Source organism: Pleurodeles waltl, chromosome 6 (assembly GCF_031143425.1).
Source record: "Pleurodeles waltl isolate 20211129_DDA chromosome 6, aPleWal1.hap1.20221129, whole genome shotgun sequence".
Classification (NCBI taxonomy): domain Eukaryota; kingdom Metazoa; phylum Chordata; class Amphibia; order Caudata; family Salamandridae; genus Pleurodeles; species Pleurodeles waltl.
Window position 1 is genome coordinate 1,250,774,940 of NC_090445.1, and position 13,407 is coordinate 1,250,788,346.

At 43.6% G+C, this 13,407-nt stretch overlaps 1 protein-coding gene across 2 annotated transcripts in view; it reads left to right on the forward strand.

The window, feature by feature from the left end:
- CHST3 (carbohydrate sulfotransferase 3) overlaps nucleotides 1–13,407 on the forward strand; it is a 348,039-nt gene that overhangs the window by 86,431 nt on the left and 248,201 nt on the right. The window contains exon 2 of one of the 2 annotated variants that reach the window (XM_069240558.1): nucleotides 13,324–13,393. The exons of the other annotated variant lie outside the window; for it this stretch is intronic. The gene's annotated coding sequence lies outside the window, so the exon portion shown is untranslated. The remainder of the gene's footprint in view (nucleotides 1–13,323; nucleotides 13,394–13,407) is intronic. 2 annotated transcript variants of the gene reach the window in all.

Genomic DNA, 13,407 nt, shown 5'->3' on the forward strand with positions numbered 1-13,407 from the left:
CCTGATTTATTGTCACACTGTGTGCAGTCACCTTACACCTTCAGCCACCACTCAAGGACTGTGTGTAGGCAAAAACGCATAGAAATGCATATTGCAGTATTTAGAAGCTCCTGCTTAAAATGTGTGTATTTCCTTGACCCAAAGAACTTTAAAAATTTCTACCACATCCGTAGTTTCTAAAACTGTGGCCATACAACTACTATATCTCTTCTGGAAATGTTTTCAGGCCAGGACGTGCTGAGTTTCATCTTTTGTCGGTCACTATTATTCTGCTCCAGTAAAGGTAGTCAACGACCATATACGACCCCTAGACATAAGAAAAGTGTCTTTCATCTTTCTGCTCAACCTTGATCTTTGCCGTCGGAGATCCAAATTGCCTAGTAACAGTTGCAATGTAAATGTAGTTGTCAATCTTGGCAACAGAAACATCTGACAGCATTTAAAAACCTGCGATTTTCGTTTTAATGGTGACCCTCGACACTGCATATTCTTGACACAATCAATGTAATTAGTCTTCAGCCTCAGTCTAGGGGAGCGATCCGGAACAACACGTCCAGAACCATGGCTGCGTTTTTCACGGAAGCGGAACAACACTTGCCTGAACAACGCAGGCCTTTTTCTCTGCCTTAAGCACGCATGTGCTGAATAACGTACATGCGTGGTTAAGGCAGAGTAAAAGGAAGATCCATAGGGAGAGGACGCAGTCAGGTAAGTGGGGCTGCGGGTAGTTTTTAGTGGTGAGGCCGGGTGGGTGAAGGGGTTGGGATGGTTAGCTTTGTATTTACAGGGGGTGGAGTTTTTTAGGGGTGGGGGGTCGGGGTAATTTTGTATTTAGGGGGATGGGGTAATTATGTTTTTAGGGCAGGTGAGGGGCGTTTTTTTAGGAGTGGGTTCGTGGTAATTTTGTATTTAGGGTGTGTGGGGTTTTTAGGGGCGGGGTAGGGAATTGGGGTAATTTTGTATTCACGGCGGTGGGGGGCAGGTTATTAGGGGTGGGGGGTCAGGGTAATTTTGTATTTAGAGCGGTGGGTTTTTAGGTGTGGGGGTCTGGGTAATTTTGTATTTAGGGGGCAGGTGGGGGGTTGGGTTTTTAGGGGCGGGGTGGGGTAATTTTGTATTCAGGGCAGGTAGGGTGTCAGGTTTTTAGGGGCAGGGGTGGGGGTTGGGGTAATTTTGTTTTTAGGGGTTGGGTAGTTTTATTGTTTTGGGTGAGGGTCGGTTTTAGGGCTCATGGTGGGTGGGAGAATTGGGGTCATTTTTAAAGGTCGGGGTTTGGGGTACTTCTGTTTTTAGGGACGGGATGGTGGGTCGGTGTAATTTTGTTTTTAGGGGTTGGGTTGTTTTATTTTTAGGAGTGGGGGTTGATTTTAGGGCTTAGAGTGGGTGGGGGTATCGGGGTAGTTTTTGAGGGTGTGGGGTCGGGGTACTTCTGTTTTTAGAGTGGGGGTGGCATGTGTCAACCACACATGCCGTTTCCACACATGCCTTTACCAGGCATACCTTTACAACGAGAAATCGTTGTAAAGGCATGCATGGAAACAACGCGTTGTTGTTCCTACCGCATTGTTCAGGCATGCGTGGTTTCCATAGGTGTGGTTCCATTATACAACCTCAGTTTAGATTTTCTCAGTGATGTGGCCTGGGTCTCATCAGCCCCAATGTAAGCAAGCACTCTTCTGTATCCCTTTCATGCCCTCCTCCCTAATCCTGTTCCTTGTTTCTCTCTCTCCCCTTCTTCTATATTTCTCTCATCCACATTTCCTTTCTCCCTTCTCTCGTGAAATATTTATGACTCCTTTTTTTTCTGCCCACTTTGCATATTCGTGTTTCCTTTCTCTTGCATCCCTGTCCTTATTTTCTTCTCCCATTCTGTCACTTTTGTACTCTCCTCCTCTCTTTTTTAACCCTCTCTTTTTCACAATTTCCTTTCTCTATTTTATTTCTTACCCTTTGTCCTTTAGTCACTATGTACCCCTCTCCCTTCCACTCTCAAGGACGTATAAAGACAGACCCATGCCCAGGCATGCTGTGTTTAATAATATGAACTGCTAACCTCTGAAAAAACTTCAGGTGCTTCAAGGCAGACTGTGTTCCCTCTCACCTCTAGGCCCTGGTGCCACTGCACCAAATGCACCACTGATAGCCTCACCCCCTGGACTTCCTTCTATCTAAAATAGGCAGTTTCAGTTTATTTACTGGTTTTGCCAATAACACCTCTGCTCGCAGCTTGTTCCACGTGTTCACAACATTTCCTGTAGAATCAGTCAATATAGTACAATATTCCATTTCAGTGGCTGCCAATCATTTACCAATAGTTGCCAATCATTGAAATCTGGAGTAAAACTATCCCTAGGGCAAGGAAAACACCGTAAATATATAACAAGCATTGGCTTTTCCAATGGTCTCGCCTATGCCAGAGCAATAGGCTTTGCCAATGTCTTTTAGCAATGATGCAGAGCAGTGCGGCTGCATGGCTAAAAGTTATTAAAAAAGCACAATAATAACGATTTGTTTTTTTTAATGGTTGGTCGGGGTGAGCCACACAGTTATCAGGAGGCAGGGTATTAAGAAATGGGCAAAAGAGACAACGACGAAGGGCAGTGGGATAAAAAAAAGTGCTATGACACTGCCAGCCAGTGCTTGGCGCATCACAGCTTTTTTTTATGGTGGGTGGGCAACATGGACAACGGGAGGGTTATTGGTAGGAGGGGAAGAAGTAACAAGGACAAAGGAGGGGTCGGTGAAGTAACAACATGAACAACAGGGTGTGGGAGGATAAGAAGCTGCAGGCAACGGAAGAGGGGCTGCAGGGCAATGAAGCAATGCAGACACGGGGCGTGGAAGGAAAGAGGCAACACATCGAAGTTGGGGGGACAACACAGGGGTCAGAGGGGAAAAACAACATGGGGATGTTAGAGAAGAAGCTACATGATGACAAAGGGACAGCTAATGCAAGTCCTTCACTCAGGAGATGCTTTGTAAAAGGCTATCAGTCATCAGTATTACGCAAAAAAGCCCGAGTTGGCACAAAATGCATCTATTCTGAAAAAGGCATCGAGTAAATCCAACACATTCTTCTTTCTAATTGGCGCACTTCATTTCAACAGCTTACCCTTTACCTATGTCAAACTTTCCTTCCAGGGTCTGAAGCGAAAATTCTAGTTTGAAAACGGCCCAAGACCCAGTGGCATAACATAACTTGAGGGGCCCTCCCTGCACAGTACATTGAGGGGCCCCCACTCCGGACACACCGAGGAGCTCTCAGGTCAGGGTACTGTGCTAAGGGGCCCCCTGAAGCTCGCGCTTCCGCCGTCCCCCGCACTGCAGTGTCTGCGAGGGCCTTTGTTACACCAGTGCCAAAACCTATTAACTGCCTTACTCAGTATTCACAAAACGAGGCATAAAAATGTTGACCTGTTAAAAATGTTTGGACTGTTTGGTGCAGGACCGTTAGAGAGCACCAAAATACTAAGAACTTGTACTAGAGTATCTGCTCAAATATCTGTTGTGTTGTGAGAATATATATTTATAAAAACGCGCAATGTTTGTTGTTGCCACTGTAACAAAAAGTTGTTTCAAGTCATGCACACAGTGACAATGAGTTGCAAGAAATCTGATTACTGTGTGGTTACCATTTGTGTATGCAGTAACCATGCTTGCTCCGTTAAAGTGTTCATTTTAACATTTAACTATAGAATACATGAGATACCACATTTGACTCTCTAGCAGGTGAAATAAAAAAGTCATAGAACATGGGCTCTTGTAAGATGTATGTTCTAATTTGTGGTTTCAGCATCCGTTTTTCATATTGTGCCTGAAAAATATGTATGAAGTCACTGAACATAAGCATGCTAAAAGCGGTTCTGCCTGTAAGTGTAGCATCCTCGGATATTTGGGCAGAGTTTCACTGATACAAAGCCTTGTTCGTCCCAGCGGGAACTGGAGTATGTTGGGGATGGGGGATAGGGCAACGTTGTGCAGTGAGCTCTAGGGTTTGTCCTCCAACCATTATGATTCAAGGTCGGTTCTTGTTCAAAACAAGATACCAGATGGTTAAGAGGAAGGTGACAGGTCAGCTGCATCCACCTGTTGCAGTGCACAGCGCTGGCGCATCTTCAGCGGCTGCGAAAGTCACACTCGAGAAGCGCACGCAAGCTTTACTGCGTCCAATACACTGCAACCCTACGGACTGTACAGAACTCATGTGTGGATCTTATGTGACCCACGTATTATTTAACATTGTTAAATGCCTACGTCTGCCAGAGGGTCTGAGTGTGTGCCCTGTCAGGTAGGCGGGTGGCAGCAGAAATAATGACGCAGAGCCGCAGATAGGGGCATGCACTTTATTCTTAGTCTGGTCTCCGCAAAAAAGGATGACTTTCGTGCCTCCCTCATTGCCTTTAAACCCTCGGATACATCATGCCTGGGCGCCGTCCTTTGGCCCACCCATGAGGGGTATACTGAGGTAAAACCCCTGCACAACCGGTGTTGGGTGGGCTGTCCCTGCCGAGGGCCGATACTGCACTCCTCCAACTGGAGGTAAACAAACAAAACTCAGGGCGATATATATATATATATATATATATATATATATATATATATACGTATATATATATATATATATATATATATATATATTTAGGGGGGAAGCGGTACAAGAATGCCAAGACACACAAAACACAAAACATGGGATGTATCAGTTCGGGGATGTCCTTAGCCGGCCGCATCAGTCAGATACAAAATCAGCATAGTGTCTAGAAGGGCTGGGGTTATGCCATACATGGTATCGCCCACCTCCGGACCTCCCAGCTGGTTGTTGTGGTTCCCCGCTTGTGTTTGGTAGCTCAGACTGTGAGGGACCCAGCACTGTCTGCGGGCTGGCATTCGCGCCTACCACCGTCGGGCACTCCGTCGATCCGGGTGTGCCGGTACGGGGTGATTATCTTCTGGGTCACTGGAATCCTCGGGTGTTGCGGAACCTCCACTGTTCCACGTCGACTGGGCAGCCGCCGAGAATCGTTTGAATTGAGATATATTTCAGGTCACAGTCTCTCCTCTTCTCGTCATGGTTACCATTGTTAATGCGTCCCTTGATGATAATTTATTACACATCAGGACTCGTTTTAGGCCAATGAATCTTCTGACCCAATTATGACGAGATAGCTAATCAATATGTCAATCAATATATCAATAATGTCATCAATATTTATTACCACAATGCATTTCACTTTAGTCAAAGACATTAATCAACTCAAGACACTACCATGACCTTGCAGTCATGAATAACCACACTGGTTTAGTAGAATTTTTCAAGTTTTATTCCCTATTAGTTACAATTCTAAAAGCAGATGCGTTAATCTAAAAACCAAGAAACACAATAGCATAGTCACAATATGGCAACTCTGATAAGATTCCATTAAGGCAAAAATCACAAACATCAGAGCATAACATGGCATGAACATAGATCAACTTTAGCAGAGTGTCGTTAACGCGTCAGTTCGACAAAGCATAGATTCAGTTGTTTGTCTATTTGCATCAGTTTAGTGAACACCTATCCTAACCACCGATTAGCATTGGCATGTTGGGCTTCATGCAAAACAATTCAGGAGACCAATTTAGAAAACATCTAGCCAAGGTCTATGTCAAAAGTAAGCAGTTGGTACCTAGAAAGGAAAAGCAAACAGGCAAATCACAATTGTATTGTCATAGTTACCCTCCAAGGTTTAGGTCAGCACTCAGGTTCAGTCTTCGTCTTCAGGACATCAGTTGATTCGCCATCAGTCAAAACTCAGCTCTGGTGCACATAAAGTGGCACTTCCCTCATAAGGAGGCAAAGTGCAAATGGGCAATCTAAGGAAGAGGATGGTTCTAAGTAAAATCAGCAAAGTCACCAAACAGAGTGACAAAGTTTCTAGATAAAATCAGTAGCATTCCCTAACCCACCTAAATGGCTCCCTGTGTCTTGGGTTTTTATCCCTTTTTCGTAGTACATTTCCCTAAAATTAATTGGCTTATGGTTATACCCCACTATCTTCACCCTATTAGAAAATAGATTATGTCATTAATCTTTCACCCCATATTATTTTACAGACATTTTATTGGTTCATGTAATTGACGTCTTCGGAGGTAGCACGTCCGGTATGATTTCATCCTTCTGTAATTCTTTGCACATCTTTTGGTCAGTAGCTCCATTGTCTTCACCGGTTAGAACGACCTTGTACATTATACTGTTGCATTTTGACTAACATTTTCTACAAGCAATATGAATTTCACTTGGCATGGCTTAACACCTGCTTGTAAATATGCCCCCGAGACAGTTATTCTGCAACAGAGGGGCGAACAATAGGTGTTGCTGTGTGCTTTTCCACGCAACATTGGTTTTGACACTGCCCCAGATTTACGAGCGATCTTAAATCCGAGGCACCGCCAAAAACTAACACCACCCTAGGGGTGGCATTAGAGTGGCGCAATGAGGATAAATACTTTTATTTCTCCTTGTTTTTGCTTTTTCTATGTGCGCTGCATTCTGCAGCACACATAGAAATAGCAAAACACCACTAATGATTGTTTATGTGTAGGAAGGTGTCCCTTCCTACACATAAACAGTCATTAAATAATGATGTTTTGCTACTTCTATGTGTGCCTCATTATGCACAACACCTAGAAATAATAAAGGGCCATTATTGACTGTTTATGTCAATCGTTTTTTTGCCCATCACACCACCCCAGTTTTGACCCAGACAACCGATGGATTAATCCCAGATGTTTGTGACTGGGGGTAAATGTTTGCATTGTTCAGCATTTCGTCCATCATCTGTTATTTTTGCTTTTGTCACCTTAAGTGGGAAGGGCATGCCCAGACGTGGGTCCTGTGCTCACTTGCCCACTGGATTCAAGCAAGCCTGGTGATACCCCGAAACCAGCCCCAGGATGCTTGTTTGCAGTCCCTGTCCTGGCCTGGCAGTTCGGGCTGGACTGCTCCCATAGGGAGTGGGGTCAATACTGATTTCCATATGGCAGGTCCAAACTGGAATGGCATGGTGAGCAAAAAACAATGAATTAAACCCAGATGTTTAACTAGGTGTGAATGTTTGCATTGTTCAGTATTCCGTCCATCATCTGTTCTTTTTGGTTGGATCCCTGCTCCACGGCAAACTTTGTAAGTGACGTTTACGCTGCTCTAGCCAATTAAGTTGGCCGCAAAGAAAAGTGATGCAAATGGTAAACGTTGAGTGGGCTCCAAAGCCTTTGTGTATATAAGAGCTAGCGCATATCCTCACAGGCTCGACCCTAAAAAAGGAGAAGCAAAAACATTTTGAAAAATAACTGCTCTATATGTTTAACCGGGTTCCTTGTCATCGTCCTGTTAAACTGACCGAGAAGAAGTGCTGTCTGTCAAAGTCTGTCTTCCTTCCTCTTTGTGGATCGCGTGTGTTCAGCGATAGTCACTTCAGAATTCTAAGACACCAAAGAGCAGTTCGCTTCGTAATGGTCTGTGCAAGGCAAAGAGCCAGAACATTAAGGGCCATATTTATACTTTTTGACGCAAAACTGCGCTAACGCAGTTTTGCGTCAAATAAATTAGCGCCGGCTAACGCCATTCTGAAGCGCCATGCGGGCGCCGTATTTAATCAATGACGTTAGCCGGCGTTAGCCGCCGGCGCTGCCTGGTGTGCGTGGAAAAAAACGACGTACACCAGGCAGCGCCGGCGTAGGGGAATATGGAGCTTGGGCGCCAAAAAATGGGGCAAGTCAGGCTGAGGCACATTTTTTGCCTCAACCCGATTTGCGCCATTTTTTCCGACTCCCAACCCCCATAGAAATGACTCCTGTCTTAGCAAAGACAGGAGTCATGCCCCCTTGCCCAATGGCCATGCCCAGGAGACTTCTGTCCCCTGGGCATGGTCATTGGGCATAGTGGCATGTAGGGGGGCACAAATCAGGCCCCCCTATGCCACAAAAAAAAATAATAATACTTACCGGAACTTACCTTAATGTCCCTGGGATGGGTCCCTCCAGCCTTGGGTTTCCTCCTGGGGTGGGCAAGGGTGACAGGGGGTGTCCCAGGGGGCATGGGAGGGCACCTCTGGGCTCCTTCCGAGCCCACAGGTCCCTTAACGCCTGCCTTGACCAGGCGCTAAAAAACGGCGCAAAAGCGTCCGTACGTCATTTTTTTTGACCCGCCCACTCCCGGGTGTGAATTTTGCCCGGGAGTGTAAATACGGCACACATGCCTCGGAGTCAATTTTTTAGACGGGAATGCCTACCTTGCATATCATTAACGCAAAGTAGGTGTCCACGCTAAAAAATGACGCAAACTCCATGGACTTTGGCGCTAGACGCGTCTAACGCCAAAGTATAAATATGGAGTTAGTTTTGCGTCGGAATTGCGTCAAAAGAAAACGACGCAATTCCGGCACAAACAGAGTATAAATATGCCCCTAAGTTTACGAGCAAATATTCCCACACTGATATCATTGTTATTTAACTTATTTCTGACTAGCCTGGTATATCTAACATCAAACAATTTGAATTGGAGCTAAATTATCACAAAGCTTAAAAGCATCGTCCTCCAAAACAGAGTGATTTAAAAACCACGGGTCTCAAATTGAATACTGGATGTGTGCACACATGCAATAGATAAACAGACAAAAATCATTTTGTGCAGGGATCACTCAAAGGACAGATCGCCTTCAATATTGCCTTGCAGTATGACATGCTGCCATAAACCTGATGTGAAATATCATCCGATACAATCCAATGAGTCCCAATCAAAAAACAAGAGCATGTTTTCAACTGCAAGATGGCACAAACAGCTGCATCACAAGTTACTCTCTGGCTTTTTGTGAACACACTCTGAATTTGTGAAATGATATATGTACTTATAGGCAGTGTTGCAAAATCACCATTCACAGGCGGTTGCAGAAAGGCCTGCCTAATGAATATTAATTTGGTTGGTAACATTATGTGGCTTCGTGTGATTGGCTACAAATACAGGAATAGTGGCATGAAAGGGACAGCAGGCCACCATCCATGTCTTTGCACTGTAGAGAAGCATGGAAATAAATGAAAGATGACAGGCTCACTGAAAATAATAGTAAAATAAATAAAAAAAACAAAGGAGTGGAAGGTGATAGAGGCCCAACAGAGGAATGCATGTGGGGGGAGCATTGGGAGTTTGTGGGGAGCGAGTGAGAAATGGAGGCACTTGATTCTGGGTCCAGGCAGGGACAAAAAAAACATAAAGAATACCAGGGAGGGATAGTGAATACAATTGACAAGCTGAGGAGGAGGGATGAGAAAGCAATATAGAGTGAAGATGGGGAGATACCTGATGAGGGAGAGGCACACAAGGGCGAGAACTAGAAAACGTGTGCACCCTCTTGGAGTGCTGGAACAAAAAGGTAGGTTCCCGAATGTGAGCAGTGGGACAAGGGGAGAATACAAGTCATCTAATCAAAAGGACGGTAAAGGAGCTATGCTCCAGGGGAGGGACAAACACATGAAAAGAAAGGGAGGACATCAACTAAGAAGCAAACAAATGATAGTGACAAGGCACCAATGATAAGCAATGTGCGGACTACAAACCCATTTTATGTTTTTGTATAGTCCACAAAAACCTTTCACCTTCAGACAGCTGTTTGGTGGGCAAGACCTAAGCTCTTCGGTGCCTGCAGATTGTGGAGCCAGCATTCTGCCCTTAAGGTCACACATCTCAATTATTATTAGGTTTAAGAAATGATGTATTATCTGTGCATTATTTATCGAATAAAAGAGGACATGGGGTACTGGTTTCTGAAACAGTGAATCAACTGGGAGTTTGCAATCTACAGCCACAAAACTGGTCAGTATTCCATTTTCACCTCTCCCAAAGGGAAGACCAAACCATCGCGACCTTGAGAACCACCTTGTGGAATGGCCTCTCAGATTGCTCCTATACACATAGCATCTTCTGCATTTTCAGAAAGCCTAAATCATAGCTTTATCTTTCTTTGGAGTACTCTTAATTTTTCTTGAATAGCACTATAAACCCAGAGATAATAGCTTTACATATAAAATATGAGATTAGAAAGGATTTGTCTTTATTAGGAGTATCCAGACTGAGATGGCAGATGTCAGGAGAGAAACAGCACAGAGAAGGGGTAGGGGCATGCATTTTTCCATGTAAAGTTATGTAGTAGCAGCAAAGAGATGCCAGTTTTGGTGCTTGTTTGTGATCTTAAAATTCTACATATTATAACATCCCTGTTATCAAATGTGCATCACATTCCTGGTGCAGAATTTGTGAAATACACTCAGTGCTGTCAACTGGGATTTTGATGATACCTGTTCCTAGTGGTTCCTAAAGTTTGAAAGGTGTGTACAGGTGGAGAATCATTCTCTGTTCAAGCAGCAATTTTCTGGAACACATCTTCCTTTATCTGGAGTTTCCAATTATCATCTGTCTGGAAATGTCATACAACCAGGATAGTACTTCACCTTCAGACATGCCGGGCCAGCAAGGATTCAGCTAATATTGGCTCAGAAATAAGTAGCTACTTTGGCTGGGTTTGTGTAAATAAACACAAACCTATCATACCTTTTTTTATTGTATTCCAGTGGTTATAAGTGCATACTACCCTGATGTAGGGTGCTGAAGCTCTTGCCTACATGGGCAGCATGCAACGCCATGAAGTATGTGTATTTGGGAGTGTGTTGTCTTTGTCTGGGTGCCCTGTGTACGACGTGTATCCATGCCTTGTTTGATAATTACAAAGGTGTGATTATCGGGTTATATGAGGCAGCGCTCAGTTGATGTATGAAGAAATGCGAGAGAGAGGCACGCTGTTTGTGGTTTTAGTAAGGTGGCAGCTTTGAGCTGCTCTGCAATATTCTTTGTGGCATTTTTTGATAATCATAGTCCACTTAGCTGGGTACTTCCATGAATTGTCTACTCTGAGATATTGTGCTTAATAAAGTTTGTTGGTCCTGAGAAGAAGTAGGTTGGAGGGAGAAATGTTGAGAGTTCTGTGGAACACTCTTCCCTCCCACCTGTGCCTGACCAAAGACCTCCTTACCTTCAGGAAACTTCTCAAGACCTGGCTGTTCGAGCAGTAGCAGGTGCACCCCTCCTCCTCCTCCCCCCCTCAGCACCTTGAGACCCTCATAGGTGAGTAGTGGGTAGTGCGCATTACAAATTCCTGATTGATTGTTAATATTGCCCTATATTTTTTCACTTAAACAGCCCCCACATTTTAAAATGCAATACACATTACAACTCTTAGTTTTGTACTGGAGGAAAATGTAAACGTTGAGTTATCATTTCTTATGATCAAAAGTAAAGAACATGCCTGAAATAAAAACAACTATAAAAATACCGCCCAAGAAAAGACAAAACGTGTACATCAGATAATTAGTAATTTAGGCGACCGAGGCCATGCTCACGTCCTTGGTATTGCCTATTTATCCTGGTAGGATTTTAGGATTTTAAATAAACAGGTACGTTTTAGTCTCTTAAGATGTACTTCCTGGTTCATTTTAGAGGCACCATAATTTAATATTGCATAGTATTTGAGACACCTCAGCCCAGATTTACTAAAAGGCATGCAGCACAGCGCTGCGGTAAAATTGTGCAGAGCCATGTTTGCAAAGAGGTCCTGTGCCAATAATTTCATCACCCATGCTTACCAAAAAAGCTTTCTTCACATTATTCAAAGAGTTGCTCCATTGTGCAAAGCTGAATCAGTGGGTTTTGTGTGACATTTCAACTGGAGAGCCAATTTTCAGTAGAAACGTCTATGCTGCAACTGTCCAAATGTAAGCTGCATAAAATGTTCAAATGTGTGTAAATTGTAAAAGGTACGTGCAGGAATAGCATGCGATATTCCAGTTGTTTGTGTCTGGCTTTATCTGGTGCGAAGATTTCAGGTAGAGTAAGGTTGTGCTACTTCAGTAGATCTGGCTTTGAGTGAAATTCTGGGGGTGTTTGTGCTACTGACGACTCATTAGGAGCCCCTTGTGTTCATTATTAGCAGTTTGTTGGTACATGACTCAGAGTGATTCGGTGCTCTGCTTGCATTGGCTTTATGGTGCTAAATACATTTTACACTGGGAAGGGGATTAACGCACAGTAAGCACCCACACAAACTAATAGTAAACTACGCCTGCGAGTACTCCATTACATACAAGTTATCATACACCGGGCCGCTGTCTCAAAGATGCCACAACTCATACTAAGCCCTGGATTGCTGCTCGCATCCTTTTCTGAATATCTGCATGTCACGCGGAGCACCGTAATGTTATATACTGCACTTGGGATGCATAAGATTTGCAGTGTTTTGGCGCATTGCCTGCGCAGTGAACCGTGACTGGCCCTCATATGTCTAGCTTCGCACATGACCCCGCGCTGAAACAGTCTTCTCAATAATGTCTATTTCTTGCAACAGCTGGGGCAAAATAACAGCAGGGAATCAGTTTACGATGAAGGCTCACTCAAGAAAAAATGTCTGCCCACCAGAAATTGTTCCATGCTAACTTGGTTGCCAAAAATGCAAATTGCGCAGTCACGGATAGTAACTTGCTATATTATTTGTTTTTTTACTGCACAGCAGCAAGCGTGGCAAATACCTTAAGTAAGAGTTGTCTGCCGAAGTGATGACAGAGCGGCGTGGTCTGTCTGTCCACTAGCAGAGCCATTGAGTCCGTTTTAGTAGATGAATCACAATACTTGGGGCAGAATGGCATACTGTCACGAAAAAGAGATGATTTTTCTGAAAATTGATCAAGTTGTGGGATTCTATGAATGTTTAATTTGCACAAAATATTATGCTTTCGGTGTCTAAAAGTCATGCTTTATTTAACACATGTGCCCAAACCACCCAAAGGGACAGACAAATTAATTGAAATCGGATATACTCTTGTGTCTTCTATGATTTTTTCACAACATAAACACATGATGTTTTTTCTCATTTTCAGGATGATAATGAAAAGCCATTTGCGCCCGCTCAATGTTTACTTGTGTAAATAAATGCACAGAAAGTTTGCTTAAAGTATATGTACATGAAGTAAAGTTGCTCACTGGTGATGGGTATCCCCAATGTGAAGAAAAACACTTGTATGCGTGTACCAAAAAAGGGGCTAGCGTATGGAAGTCTTCAGTTGAGGGAAGTCTTTTTTTCACAAATAGATACTTTGCCAGGGTGCTGCCAAATATGCCTCGCTCACTAGTTGCCAACTTCAGATGTGTTTATGATATTTATTTATTTTGTTTTAGTTTAGTTTAGTTCCTGGATAAATGCTTTACAAGTAACATAATATTTCATTTTTCATTTGATTTCATTTTAGAATTACACAAATTGCCAAAAATGATAAGAAAAAACAGGGACGTTTGAATAATCAGTTACTCTGTAACAAGGTAAGGTGATTAGC